Source organism: Schistocerca serialis, chromosome 2 (assembly GCF_023864345.2).
Source record: "Schistocerca serialis cubense isolate TAMUIC-IGC-003099 chromosome 2, iqSchSeri2.2, whole genome shotgun sequence".
NCBI lineage: Eukaryota > Metazoa > Arthropoda > Insecta > Orthoptera > Acrididae > Schistocerca > Schistocerca serialis.
In genome coordinates, this window is record NC_064639.1 from 668,773,195 (window position 1) to 668,785,296 (window position 12,102).

The following is a 12,102-nucleotide window of genomic DNA, read 5'->3' on the forward strand; positions in this document are numbered from 1 at the left end:
ACACAGGTCTAGAAAGCTGCACCAAAGTCCATCACAGAGTTGATGATTCCTGTGATTGAGACCTTCCAGTCGGCTCCAAATCAAAGATCCCCTATCAACTCTGGGAACAATGCAAACTGTGAGCTCTGCTTGCACCACATGTGTGAGGCCAGTAGTCTTCACCACTTTCGCCAGCTGCCTATATGAATTGAGGATGGCCTCTGAACCCGTTGGACAGGCGTCATTCGTGCCAAACTGAACCACAACCTGCAGATGACTGCACCTGTATGCTCGAAAGTCGCAGGCAAGGCAGCCTCCACATCTTGGATGAGGCCCCCTTGCAGACATACCAAGTGCACATTGACTTTCTTTCTATCCCTGTATGCTATATGCCTTTGGGGCTCCATAACACACTTAACATTCGAGCTCCGTATTATTAGTAAAGCCCTCCCCCCTTGTGCCTGCTCAGACACTGCTGAAGGAGCAGTCATCTGTCCACACACAGGATGAATGGATGAGGCCAGACACTCAGTCTCCACATTGACCCTCCACCTCGAGCGACATAAATGCGCTTCCACCCACCATTCGTTCTGCTGTGGGGGCAGTTCCACAGCATCAGGTACACTAGGAGGTAACTTAGTAGCAGAGACCGTGAGCAAAACGAGCAACAAATTTGGTGTCCCATGCGACATACCAGATTCTCTGCCACTGCTACACTCTTGAGGCAGCAGCCTGAAGATGACTGACGGTAGCCAAAATGTATTCAGCTGTTCGCATACTGCAGCCAGCTCCTCCTGCATTAGTACACAGTATGCACACTTCCTACCAGTTCGAGCAAGACTGAAAAAGTAAACTAAGACAAACTGGAAAAGAAAACTATAAAAGCAGACAAACCCTAGAGATGCAACTTGCTACCCTCCTGATGTGTCACCAAGGGACACTGGTGCCTCAGTGAGGTATGTAGGTGGCTGTTCATTAGAAATAAAAACTGTGCTACAGATTGCCCAAATTTACACTTACAAAATGTGAGATTACATCTTTTAAACAGAAAAACACGCATGGAATTTAATAAATATAGTGTGAGAAAAACACAGGAAAAGATAAACGCTTAACTTCCCACTCTGTAAGTATGTATCAGCCAAGAGCTGGGCCCGTCTGACTCGCTTACTAAATGAACGTAGCTAAAGAGTCAGAGTTACCAATGAAGAGGTGCTAATAAGAGTACAGGAAATTAGATCTCTGTGGAGGCACATCCAGACAAGAAGAGACAAACTTAGACATATTGATGGAAGCAAGACAGGCAGGGATGATATATTTTCAAATAAATTTTCTCTCAAAAAACACAAATTTAAAAATTATTTTCATTTATTGAAACAAAACTTCAGTCCACGATGTTTCTTAATAAATAAATTTTTGTTGCCTGGCAACATGTCCTTCATTAACCCTTTACTGGGAGCATGGGTTCATTTCTGTCCATGTGCATGATTCAACTTGTTGCATCCTGACATGCACCGCCTGCCATTGTTTACATTTTCAGTGCCTTCCCACTCTTTCCTGCAGTAAGCCATCAGTGTGTTTTCATTGCCCTGCAACTTACCATCTAGTTGTTGTGAGCCTTGCAAGACATTTCTGGCCCATGCGCCTCAAAGTGCATCATTTCGTTTAGAGGTAAGTTGCTTTTTGAATTGTAATCGTCCATGAGTAATGGCATAAATGATAGAATTATTAATGAAGTATGATGAAATAAGTGTGGATGCTTCATTACCACTTTTGCCAGTGTACCATTTCCAGTTATTATATTTTCAGGTGGCTGCATCGCACATGACTGAAGAAATATGGGAGGAATTTCATTGGCGGGAGAGGGACGAAGCAGATGAAGATTTAGTAGGTACGGATATAGATGAGGATCACGAGGAGAACAGTGAGCATACTTCGGACACCGAACAAGAACAAAGTGAATCCGATGTTGAGTGTCCGGAGGGTAGATTTTTTGTATGCAAAGACAAGTCTATAAAATGGAAAAAGCAAAACCTGGCCAGAGCCTCAGAACTTAGAAACATATAACCCATTACCTGGAAGAAAGGCAGTACTTCAGAAGTGTAGTGTCTGTCATCAATTCATTTTCTATTTTGTTTGATGAACGTATAGTGACCTCAGTTGTAAATTGCACAATGATGTACATAAAGTCGGTAAAAAATAAACATTTCAGAGAGTGGGAGGCCAAACATATGACGAGAGAAGACTTACTAGTGTTTTTGGGGCTACTCTATTTGGCTGGGCTTCACAAAGCCACTCATGTGAATTATGAGGATTTATGGGAAGACATAAAAATCTTTTGTCTCACAATTTCATGCAAATGATTTTTGTTTTTACTTAGAGTCATAAGATTTGATGACATTCACACCTTTAAAACTAGAAGAAAACATAAATTAGCACCTGTGAGGGACTTTCCCACTCTGATAAATAATAATTGTAAAAATGCGTTCAGCCCAAGTGAATACTGTACAATTGAAGAACAGCTTCTACTTTCAGGGGATAATATCCATTTAGACATTATTTACTGCAAAAAGCCAAAAGGTATGGAATACAGGTTTTTGCACTAATAGACGCTAGAATGAATTATTTCGTCAACTTTGAAATATATGAAAACACACAACTGAAGGAACTGTTTCGTCAAGACAGTGCTGTATTATCAGTTGTGAACAGCTCGACTGAACATGGTGCAGCTACCAACAGGAATATAACTTGTGACAATATTAGTTACCAACTAGCTCAGCTTCTCCTTACAAGAACGTTAACAGTTGTGGGTAACTTATGAAAAAATAAGCATGAAATTCGACGAGAATTTCAGCCTAGTAAGTATAAAACAAAATATAGCTGTGTTTCTGGATTCACTAAAGATGTGACTTTAGTATCGTACATTACTGCCAAAAATAAGACGGTAATAGTATTATCAACAATGTATCATGATGATGCCATTGACACATCAACTGATGTTAAAGTGAAGTCTAAAATAATCACCTTATATAATGGTACCAAAGGTGGGGTCGATACATGCGATCAGTTATGGACAAATTTTAATGTTGGTAGACAAACGAGAAGGTGGCCACCAGCTATATTTTTCCATTTTCTAAATGTAATGCGTACAAATGCACATTTGCTGTATAACATTGACCCGAAAAATGATTACCTGCTATAATGAAAACTGCCAAGGGACTTGGGAGGAACATTGATTGAAAAGCACATCAGAATGTGACAGTGTATAGATAAATTACATTTGGGAGAGGATATAAAACTGTCAGTAGTGGTCCATGATGATCCTGGACCTTCTCGTGGGAAGTGCAAAATGTGCCTCCGAAAAAAAAAAAAAAAAAAAAAAAAAAAAAAAAAAAAAAAGCAACTTCACAGAAATGCTCAAGATGCAAACCCTTTGTTTGCAAAACTCATGCAAACATAATATGTGTGATGATTTAGAATGAACTGTATTAGGAGTATTAGTGCAAACTCCCCATACTACATTTTTGTTACTGTTATTTTCAAGTTTATTCAATAAAATTGTTCAAGTTTGTTGTTTTTAAATGAGTTATTTGTTTCCCCTATCCTGGAAGAATATTTCAAAGACCATACAGCGAAGATTATCGTTACTGAAAGGATCTAAGGTATGTATTGTATATGGGGACTTAAATGACCCCAGGCACCTGTAAGTGGACCTCTACCTCACATGCCTCCCTGTGTGTTAACAAAGTACACTGATGTGCAAAAATTAAGGATGAAAGTAATTCTTGCATGTGTTTCACTTCTAAGTAACATAGCTCAAAGAAACTTGGACCGTGTGTAGAAAGAGCTATTACCGTATAATACAGAAGGTAACTGAAAGATATACACAATGAGATAAACAGAAATTACCTTTTAAATAAAAATCAACAAATGTACTGAAGTCAGTACAATTTATTGTGGCCCCCTGGACATCACAAAAGGGTGAATGGGACATAGTTCTTAATAGGCTTTGTGATCACCATGAATGGCAACACATGGTCTACAACATTCTCCCAATTCTTCTGGCAGGGCCTTCCATTCCTCCACCAGCACAGTTTGACAACTGCTGGGTGGTCATTGGGTGCATGTTACTGTAATACGTCTTCCCCACACACCCCACACTTGCTAGATGGTGTTGAATTTTGAAGAATGGGCAGGCCAGTCTATTCGTCAAATACCTTTCTTTCCAATAGCCCCTCCATATGCGCAGTTCAGTTTGGTCATCCACTGTAATCTTATATACAGTGCATACATCGAGGAAGCTATAGACAGAGTTTGTGAAACTGCTGAGGTGGGGATGAGAATTGTCATGTTACAGACATGCTGCACTATGCGGATGATATTGGTGTGGGCACAGAGGCAATAGAAGATCTAGAGGTGGCCCTCAGCATGATGGAACAGGTTTTTATTATTAGTATTGCATGAGAGTAAACAAGGAAAAGAATAAAGTGTTGGCATGCAGTGCTGAAGAAGATTATGGACCTTTAAGAAAAAGAATTGGAAGAGAGGAGTTAGAAGTCGTAGCAGAATTTACGTATTTGAGAAGCAGGATCACAAGAGATGGTAGAAACTGGAAATAAATTGTGAGCAGAATGCAGCAGCCATTTTGAGGTATAACTTTCTCACCATCAAGAACATCAGTCTGCAAATCTGGAAATGGATCATGAAAGTATTTTTTTGGATTGTGACCCTGTATGGGTGTGAAACTTGGGCAATAGGAAAAAGGGAGAGATGATGACGAGAAGCTGTGGAGGTTTTGCTACAAAAGGTTGATCATCAGCTAAAGAGAATTACCAAGGGAAGAGGTGCTGATAAGAGTACAGAAAGCTAGAACTCTGTGGAGGCAGAAGAGAGAAACTCATGGGACACATTTTAAGATACATCATCATTGGAACAATAGCAGAAGGAGCTATTGAGAGAAGGAATCACGGGGCACAACCTAGGATGTCATACAAGCTGCAGATTATGAACAATGTGGGATGCATTACATACACAGAAATGAAGAGGAAGTCAGGCGGAAGAGGCGAAAGCTGCCAACCAAACTCAGGGTTGAACATGAGAGAGAGAGAGAGAGAGAGAGAGAGAGAGAGAGAGAGAGAGAGAGAGAGAGATTATCAGCAATAAAAATTAGGTCAGGGCCAAATGTACCCCTGAAAAGACTCTCGTGGGGAATGAGTACAGTGTCACAATAATGTTGACTGGTTAGTGTACTCTGTTCAGAGATTTTGAGGACAGTACACCCATGCAACATTATGTCTTCCCCACAACATAACACGTTGACTACCAAAATGTTCGTGTTTGAAAATGTTTCTGGGTGTGTTACATTTTTGTGGTCATTGTCATCCCAACACATCCTTTGCCCCCTCCCCCCCCACCCCCCCCCCCCCTCTCCAAATACTCTTTGCATCAATCTCCTTTAACCCCCTGCCCCAAACCCACCTCCAACTTGTCTCATGGCCCTAACTTCATGCATCCTGTAATGTCACTCTTCCTCCCCAAATAGTTCCTCTTCCTCTGTTCTCTCGTCCACTCCCAAACGACTCCTCCACCTCATCATTATTGTGTGCTGCACCAACTCACCAATGCTGGTACCTCTGTCATATACCTGTTGCCTCTCCCTCTTGCATTCCTATCTAATACACCTGCTGTCTCACTCAAAGCCATCAGCCATCCTTCACCAACCCTCCTTCCTGCTTCCCCTTTCTATCCTCTCCCATTCCACCAGGCAATCCCTTCATCTCACCCCTATTATCCTTCAGAACTGCAGTCCTAGCATTGTGTATATAGCTGGCACATTGCAGCAGCACAGAGGTGTGTGAGAAGATATTTTGATGATTTGGTACAATTTCTGTAAAATCGAACTGGGAATCATTGTTCTACAATGTAGAAAAGCCAATGGCTGAACGCTGCAAGACAGAAGCTGCAGATCCTCAGATATTATTGGATATCTTAAGGAAGATTTTTATTTCATAATCATAGTACAGCTGCAAATCTTAACTTACCATGCTTGTAAGTACTTTTTTTAATTTATAGACTTCAAAAAGACACACTTTGAATGTTCACAGCAGATGTATTGGCTGTCAGAAACACCACAGTTTGTTTCTTAGTGTTTATTCACTGTACAGAATGCCAGCCATATTATCTGTCTTTGATATCTACTCAAATTCTGTGATATGACGACTGGATTATAAGACCAGATATTTTAATGGTGACATTTCATTAAGGGAGGTCAGACATTTTGTGACATTTCAGCTTGCACATGAGAATGGCTGTAAAGCTGAAATCATGATTGTGTGAAGTAAATGTGTAGTAATTTAGAGTAAAATAGCAGACATTTCTTTTAAAAGTTATACACATCTGGTCCCCCGCGAAGAAAAAAAATCATTGTGTGTAGAAGTTGTCAGTCTCAAACCTGGAGTGCAGAGTCACAGGCTAAGTAAAGCGTGCACCCTCATAGGTGTACATAGCTTTGAGTTGCTCTTTTGAAACTGTCTCCTGTTTGCCAATCTTAAAATTGTGGCTCTCTCTTGAGATTACCCTGTAGGGCCCAGAGCACTGTGAAATGAGCAATGGCTGCATTGCATCATCCCTGAGTGGCATCTGGGAAGTTTCCTCAGATCTCTGTGCACAAACACCTTCTGGTCTCCATGTCTGACAGGGTTGGTAGACTGGATGTTCCTTATTCTGGCACTGAGTTGTTGCGTGAACTGTGTACATAGATCAGGGACAACTGGATGTAAGACAGATCCTCTCCTGGAACCGCAGCTGCTCACTGTCGACTAATTGTGTGGAGAGCATTGTACACCTTTCTTCAATGTCATTCTCAATCTGAGCAGGGTCAGAGGCAATGCTTCAGACTACAAAGAGGGGCTACATATTTGGGCATTTTTGAGCCTGCACTGTAACTGCTCCACCCATCCCAACACTGTTCAGATGGTAGCTTGTAGTGCATAGCTGGTTGTAGCTGCACAGTAAAAGTTCGTGGAAAAGTTGGGTGCAGAAAGCAAATGTTGTGTTGGCATGATCAGTGTGGATTGGCCCATTTTTGGTAGATGCTGATTTCTGAATTCGAGTCAGTATTAAACTCCTCACCTGATGTGTGATCCTGCATGAAAAATCATTGATCGCAGATAGCACTGTGTTTGCACATTTTCGTACTACACACCTCTGCTACTGCTGATGGATATCAGCACTCTTTTAAGGCCTGTCTTTTAAGTTTGGGTAGTTGCAGGGATTGGGACAAGGGAAGAGTAGCCAGAATGCCTGTGGTACCAGCAAGTCTTCATTCACATCTGAATTGCTGTTCCTCCAGCTGAGTATTGATAGCGGGATTTGGTGTGTAGCTACCACTTGTGCTGCCATCTGCTTTGTAGTGGGTCCAGTGGATGCATGCATGTGGAGCAGATTTGACATTGAGGTATGGAAGGTGGGATGTGAACATTTGGATGAGCAGAAGACTTTCAGTTACATAAGAACAAAAATGTAAAAAACTGACTGGAGGTTTATTCCAGTAAATCTAGCCTAAGGGATACAGGCATAAAACCACAGCTAGTGGGAGACCACTGAGAGCAAGACTGATAGAGCACGGTGCCCAAATAAAGAGAAGCAGGAAGATACACATGACTGGGTTGAGGGCTAGATAGCAAGAGAGCATTCTGGTGGCACCAACACATTCTCGCTAGTCTGCCCTGCGTCTCCCACATGATCCTTCACAGCCCTCATGATTAGCAGGTGGAGGACACTTTGCAAAGCTTGACTAGTTGGCAGCGCTTTGGCGAAGCGATACTCAGTGTAAGAGAGTCATTTAAATAGACTGAGCATGGGTAGGTGCCAATATCCAGTGTACTAGCCCTGGTCTGACCACATCCTTACAGCGAAACACAGTTGTGTTGCATCAGAACGAAAATGGAAAAAACAAAGTAAATTTAATTACCAACAAACTTTTCCCATCAGTCTGGCAAACCACACTGCACACATGTTGCTGGTAGGAAGGATCCATGCACCTTCCAGGGTCAGTGCTGTCACATTCGAGGCCTGCTGTCTTGGCTGTTGCTAACTTTTGCACATGGGGTAATTTCACGTAAGCTGTTTCTTCAAAGGTGGCTGCCTTTTCTTTTCTAAACATTTGCAATGGTAATTCGTCTGTGCTGCTATGATGACGTAAATGTTGGCTGGGAATTTACGAAGCCATGACACGTGTAAATATTGTTCTGGCAGAAGTTCAGGACCTACTAATGTAGGAAGAATCTGAGCACTAGGGATGGAGACTTGTCACCCATATTTTCACCTGCAAATTTTTTTTGTAATTGCAGCTCTGGTAGCAATGTGTGATGTTGCACAAGAGCTTTCTTTAGCATAGTGTAACGTGATAGTTTCTTCTAAAACTTCTAAGCCCAGGTTTTATCAATACTAGTGGACACATTATGCTGCTGAAATATTCATTCAGCCTTTGTGAACCAGAGCTATGGTCACACTGGCTAGAATGCGGGAAGTTTAACATTTCTATGTCAAGCATGTGCACTCATATCTTGTGGGTTGACTTCTTTTGCTCTTTTGGCAGTGAATTAATAGTTGTAGCAGGTGATCCTGAGTTCAGAGGTAAGTTCTGCTACTTCCTAATTATAGTTTCTGCTGTTTTAAATGACTAATCAGTTGTTTGTGTTGCTGTACATTGCACTGACTTGCATCATTCACAATGTTTTTCTTCATTTTTGTGGTGTCACCAATATGCAAAATTCAAGACAGATAATTTCCTCATAAATAACTGTGTTAGTTACCAATGGATAACATTAGGTACACTTGTGAAGAGAGAGATAAATGAATTATGCAACATTCGTAGAATGAAGTAAAGACTGTTCTTAATACTCAGCGATAAGATCACTGACTCGTTGTGGTCAATAGGATCGAAGTCGATCTATGATGTCACCACAGAAGTCATAAATGTTTACCCAGTATTTCAGGAGGTAATAGAGAATGTTCGAGAAGAGGTTTATCGATCTTTAGCATCAATCTATACCACCAACTAAATGCGCCAGGAAGAATGGACCCAGTCAATTCCGACTTACCAGCAGCCATCAAAAGACAATCCAGCACCCAAACAGTGCAGATACAACAAACTTCTATCCAACTATAACACCCCATAGAAGAGCATTTGGAAGACAGAAGGCAACATGCCAGTTTGTTTCCACTTTGGATGCCCTGGATATTTTGCACACTATTGCAAAGAAAGAGGACGATTTTTTGACAACTATTATACTGTCAGACACCAACTGTCACAACAGTTCTGTTCACACCACTCAATAGCAGATGTTTATAGTTGACATATGGAATGAAACCTATCGCCATATCCTGGACAAGGTCCCTCTCCAACATGCCATAGCCATTCCCTGTTGCCATATGGAGACACCAGCCGCTTGCCTAGCTGCCAGCTTCAGGAAAACTAAATGGGCTGACCACCTATGAAGTTGAAGCTGCCACAGATGCAAAGAAATCCGGAATTCTCATTGATGTTATCATCAACGGCTGACCTGTCTGAGCGCTAGATGATTCTTGAGCCCCCATTTCAGTAATGTTGGACACTTATTGTTGACAGCTAAAGAAGACTATGTTCCATGATACAAAAGCGCTTGTGTTAAAAGTCACAAATGCGGAATGCGTCCAGCCAACAAGAACATTTAATGCAAGCCAGAGGTTGAAAATGCCACTGCAGTTGTAGGGTTCTTTTTATTTAACATACGACCAGTTTCGGGCTCTTATACACCCATTTTCGGGTGTTGTACTGAAAATAGCAAGAGAAGGGAGATAATTTTTACACACAGCAATACACACAAAAACAAAAATCCATAAAAAATTTAAAAACATTTAAAAAACCACCAGTCGGGCTAGGTGCTGTGAAATCTAAGTCTTTGCCAAATTGACACCAGACAGTACTGTGACCCCGAGCGCCACCATGGATGTGTACAAGATGCAGTGTGCTGCCAACGAGTGCAGAGCATGGAGTAGCAGACGGGAAGGAGGAAGCAAACTGATAAACCAGAGTGGAAAAAGTACTGCCATCTGTTGATGGGAAGAAGAACATGGGGCTACTAGCCCGGCCGTGCGGGAACGCCATGCAGCCAATTAAACAGCCTGTAACTCAAAATGCACCCCGCCGTAGCTCAGTTCAGGAAGCAGTAGGTTGGCCACGGCATTCCGCACCTCCCTGTTGGTGTTGCTTTGTGATGCTGGCAGAGTGCAGCATTGGGCAAGCAGTGGCCTGTGACACAATTGCTCCTGTCAATAGCGATTCTAACTCTGGGTGGTGTCAACTGGCTGTGACCAAGTGTGTTGTGGCAAGGCTCATGCATCCTGTGTTGTACAGAAGGTGGCGGCCTGCTGACGTGATGGCAGTAACTCACTGCCCCCAAGTTCATGGCTAGCAAGCTGCTTGATACGGTGGCTCCAGATCCTGTAGTCTCAGGGGAACTGCCCTGACACAGTGTCGAACTGTGATCCTCAAACGGCATTTGCATTTGAGATGGGGCTGGTGGTACAACCCTGTGGTGAAAGAGCTGTGATACTAACAGAAGTGACATTAGTATAAAATGATTAGCTATTTGTATGCTTTCAATCTGTGCTTGGTTGGGCTCTGATATACATTGCGGCCTTTATACTAGACATTTCAGTGGCCACTGGTGTGGAAAGACTTACAGCATCAGGTCAGCTTCCATCGAACATTGTGACAGCTGTTTATACGTATCAAGCACAACACCTATACTTGCCTGCAGATGGCGCCTGCAATTCACCTCGTGCATTTATGACAAAATATAGTCAGTGTGCTACACTATCTATTCACCTCGTGCCTTTATGACCAAATATGGTTGGTGTGGTACACTATCAATGACAGATGGTGTGGTACACTATCAATGACAGAAAACAGCCCATTAATTTTGCTACTTGAATAGAATATTATTCTTGAATGGGACTTGGTGCAGACATCACAAGCAGTTGTAGGCAGTGAAAGAGAAGAGCTCCAAACTGACAAAGCTATTCAAAATGTACACATAAGAAAGATTGCTCTTGGTGGTTGTTTGCTATTGAACATGATGTTATCCTGCCATCATCATCCAGTTGTCTATTGAGATGGTCAGTTAAACTGTGAAGCTTTTGTTGATTGCCTAAAAGCTACTCATTTCCACAAAAGAAATCTACAGTCCAGTGATGATCATAAGCACTACAGGTGGTCAAGGACCACTAATTGTCGTGAGCAGCTATAACTCCTCCCTGAAAGATATGTGCATAGGGGCAGCTAGATCAGCCCAGGAAGGGCAGCTTAATGTTATCGACATCGCTACCACTCTATATAAATGGGAGGAAGCTACTACTGAACTGCCAATAGGATCTGACCTGACCAAGGAACAACGTTGGCAAGTAACAGCCATTCTGCCTCAGTTTTCGGATCCTTTTAAATCTGGCATGGAGAAAAGACAGACAAAGTGGCCCATGCTGAAACATGGTATCGACACTGAGGATCATCCACCAATTACCCAGAGCCCATACAGTGTGTTGCTGGCTGCATGATGGGAGGAAGTGAATAAGGTGCTGCAGGATGATGTCATTGAACCTTCAGAATGTCATTGGTCCTCTGCTGTGGTCCTCATGAAGAACGGCAAGTGGCATTTCTGCATTGATTACCAATGTCTGAGCAAAAATCGTGAGGAGCGATGTCTACCCATTGCCGCCCGTTGGGACACCGTAGACTGCTTGATAGGAGCAAAATATTTCTCAACTATAGACATGCAGACAGGCTACTGGTAAATTGAAGTTTATGAAAATGACGGCTTCTGTGAGTTTAAAGTTGCGCCATTTGAACTGTGTAATGGTCCAGCAACATTCTTATTTCTGATGGACAACTTGCTTCGACACCTTGAATGGATAGCATGTCTTTGCTATCTGGATGACATTGTCGTTTTTTGGAGACTTCTGAAGAACATTTGAGCCATCTGAAAACCATTTTGAAGTGTGTTCAGATGCAGGCATTTGTCTGAATCCAAAAAAGGGTTTCTTTGTCACACAAGAAATAGTAATCTTGGGGCACCTAGTGAACGG

The 12,102-nt window shown here is 42.2% G+C and overlaps 1 protein-coding gene across 2 annotated transcripts in view; it reads left to right on the forward strand.

The window, feature by feature from the left end:
- LOC126457759 (NADH dehydrogenase (ubiquinone) complex I, assembly factor 6) overlaps window positions 1-3,558 on the forward strand; it is an 88,383-nt gene extending 84,825 nt beyond the window's left edge. Inside the window, exons 6-7 of one of the 2 annotated variants that reach the window (XR_007585523.1) lie at window positions 1,517-1,647; window positions 1,786-3,558. The gene's annotated coding sequence lies outside the window, so the exon portion shown is untranslated. The remainder of the gene's footprint in view (window positions 1-1,516; window positions 1,648-1,785) is intronic. The other variant, XM_050094320.1, reaches the window with a different exon arrangement.
- The last annotated feature ends 8,544 nt before the right edge of the window (window positions 3,559-12,102 follow it).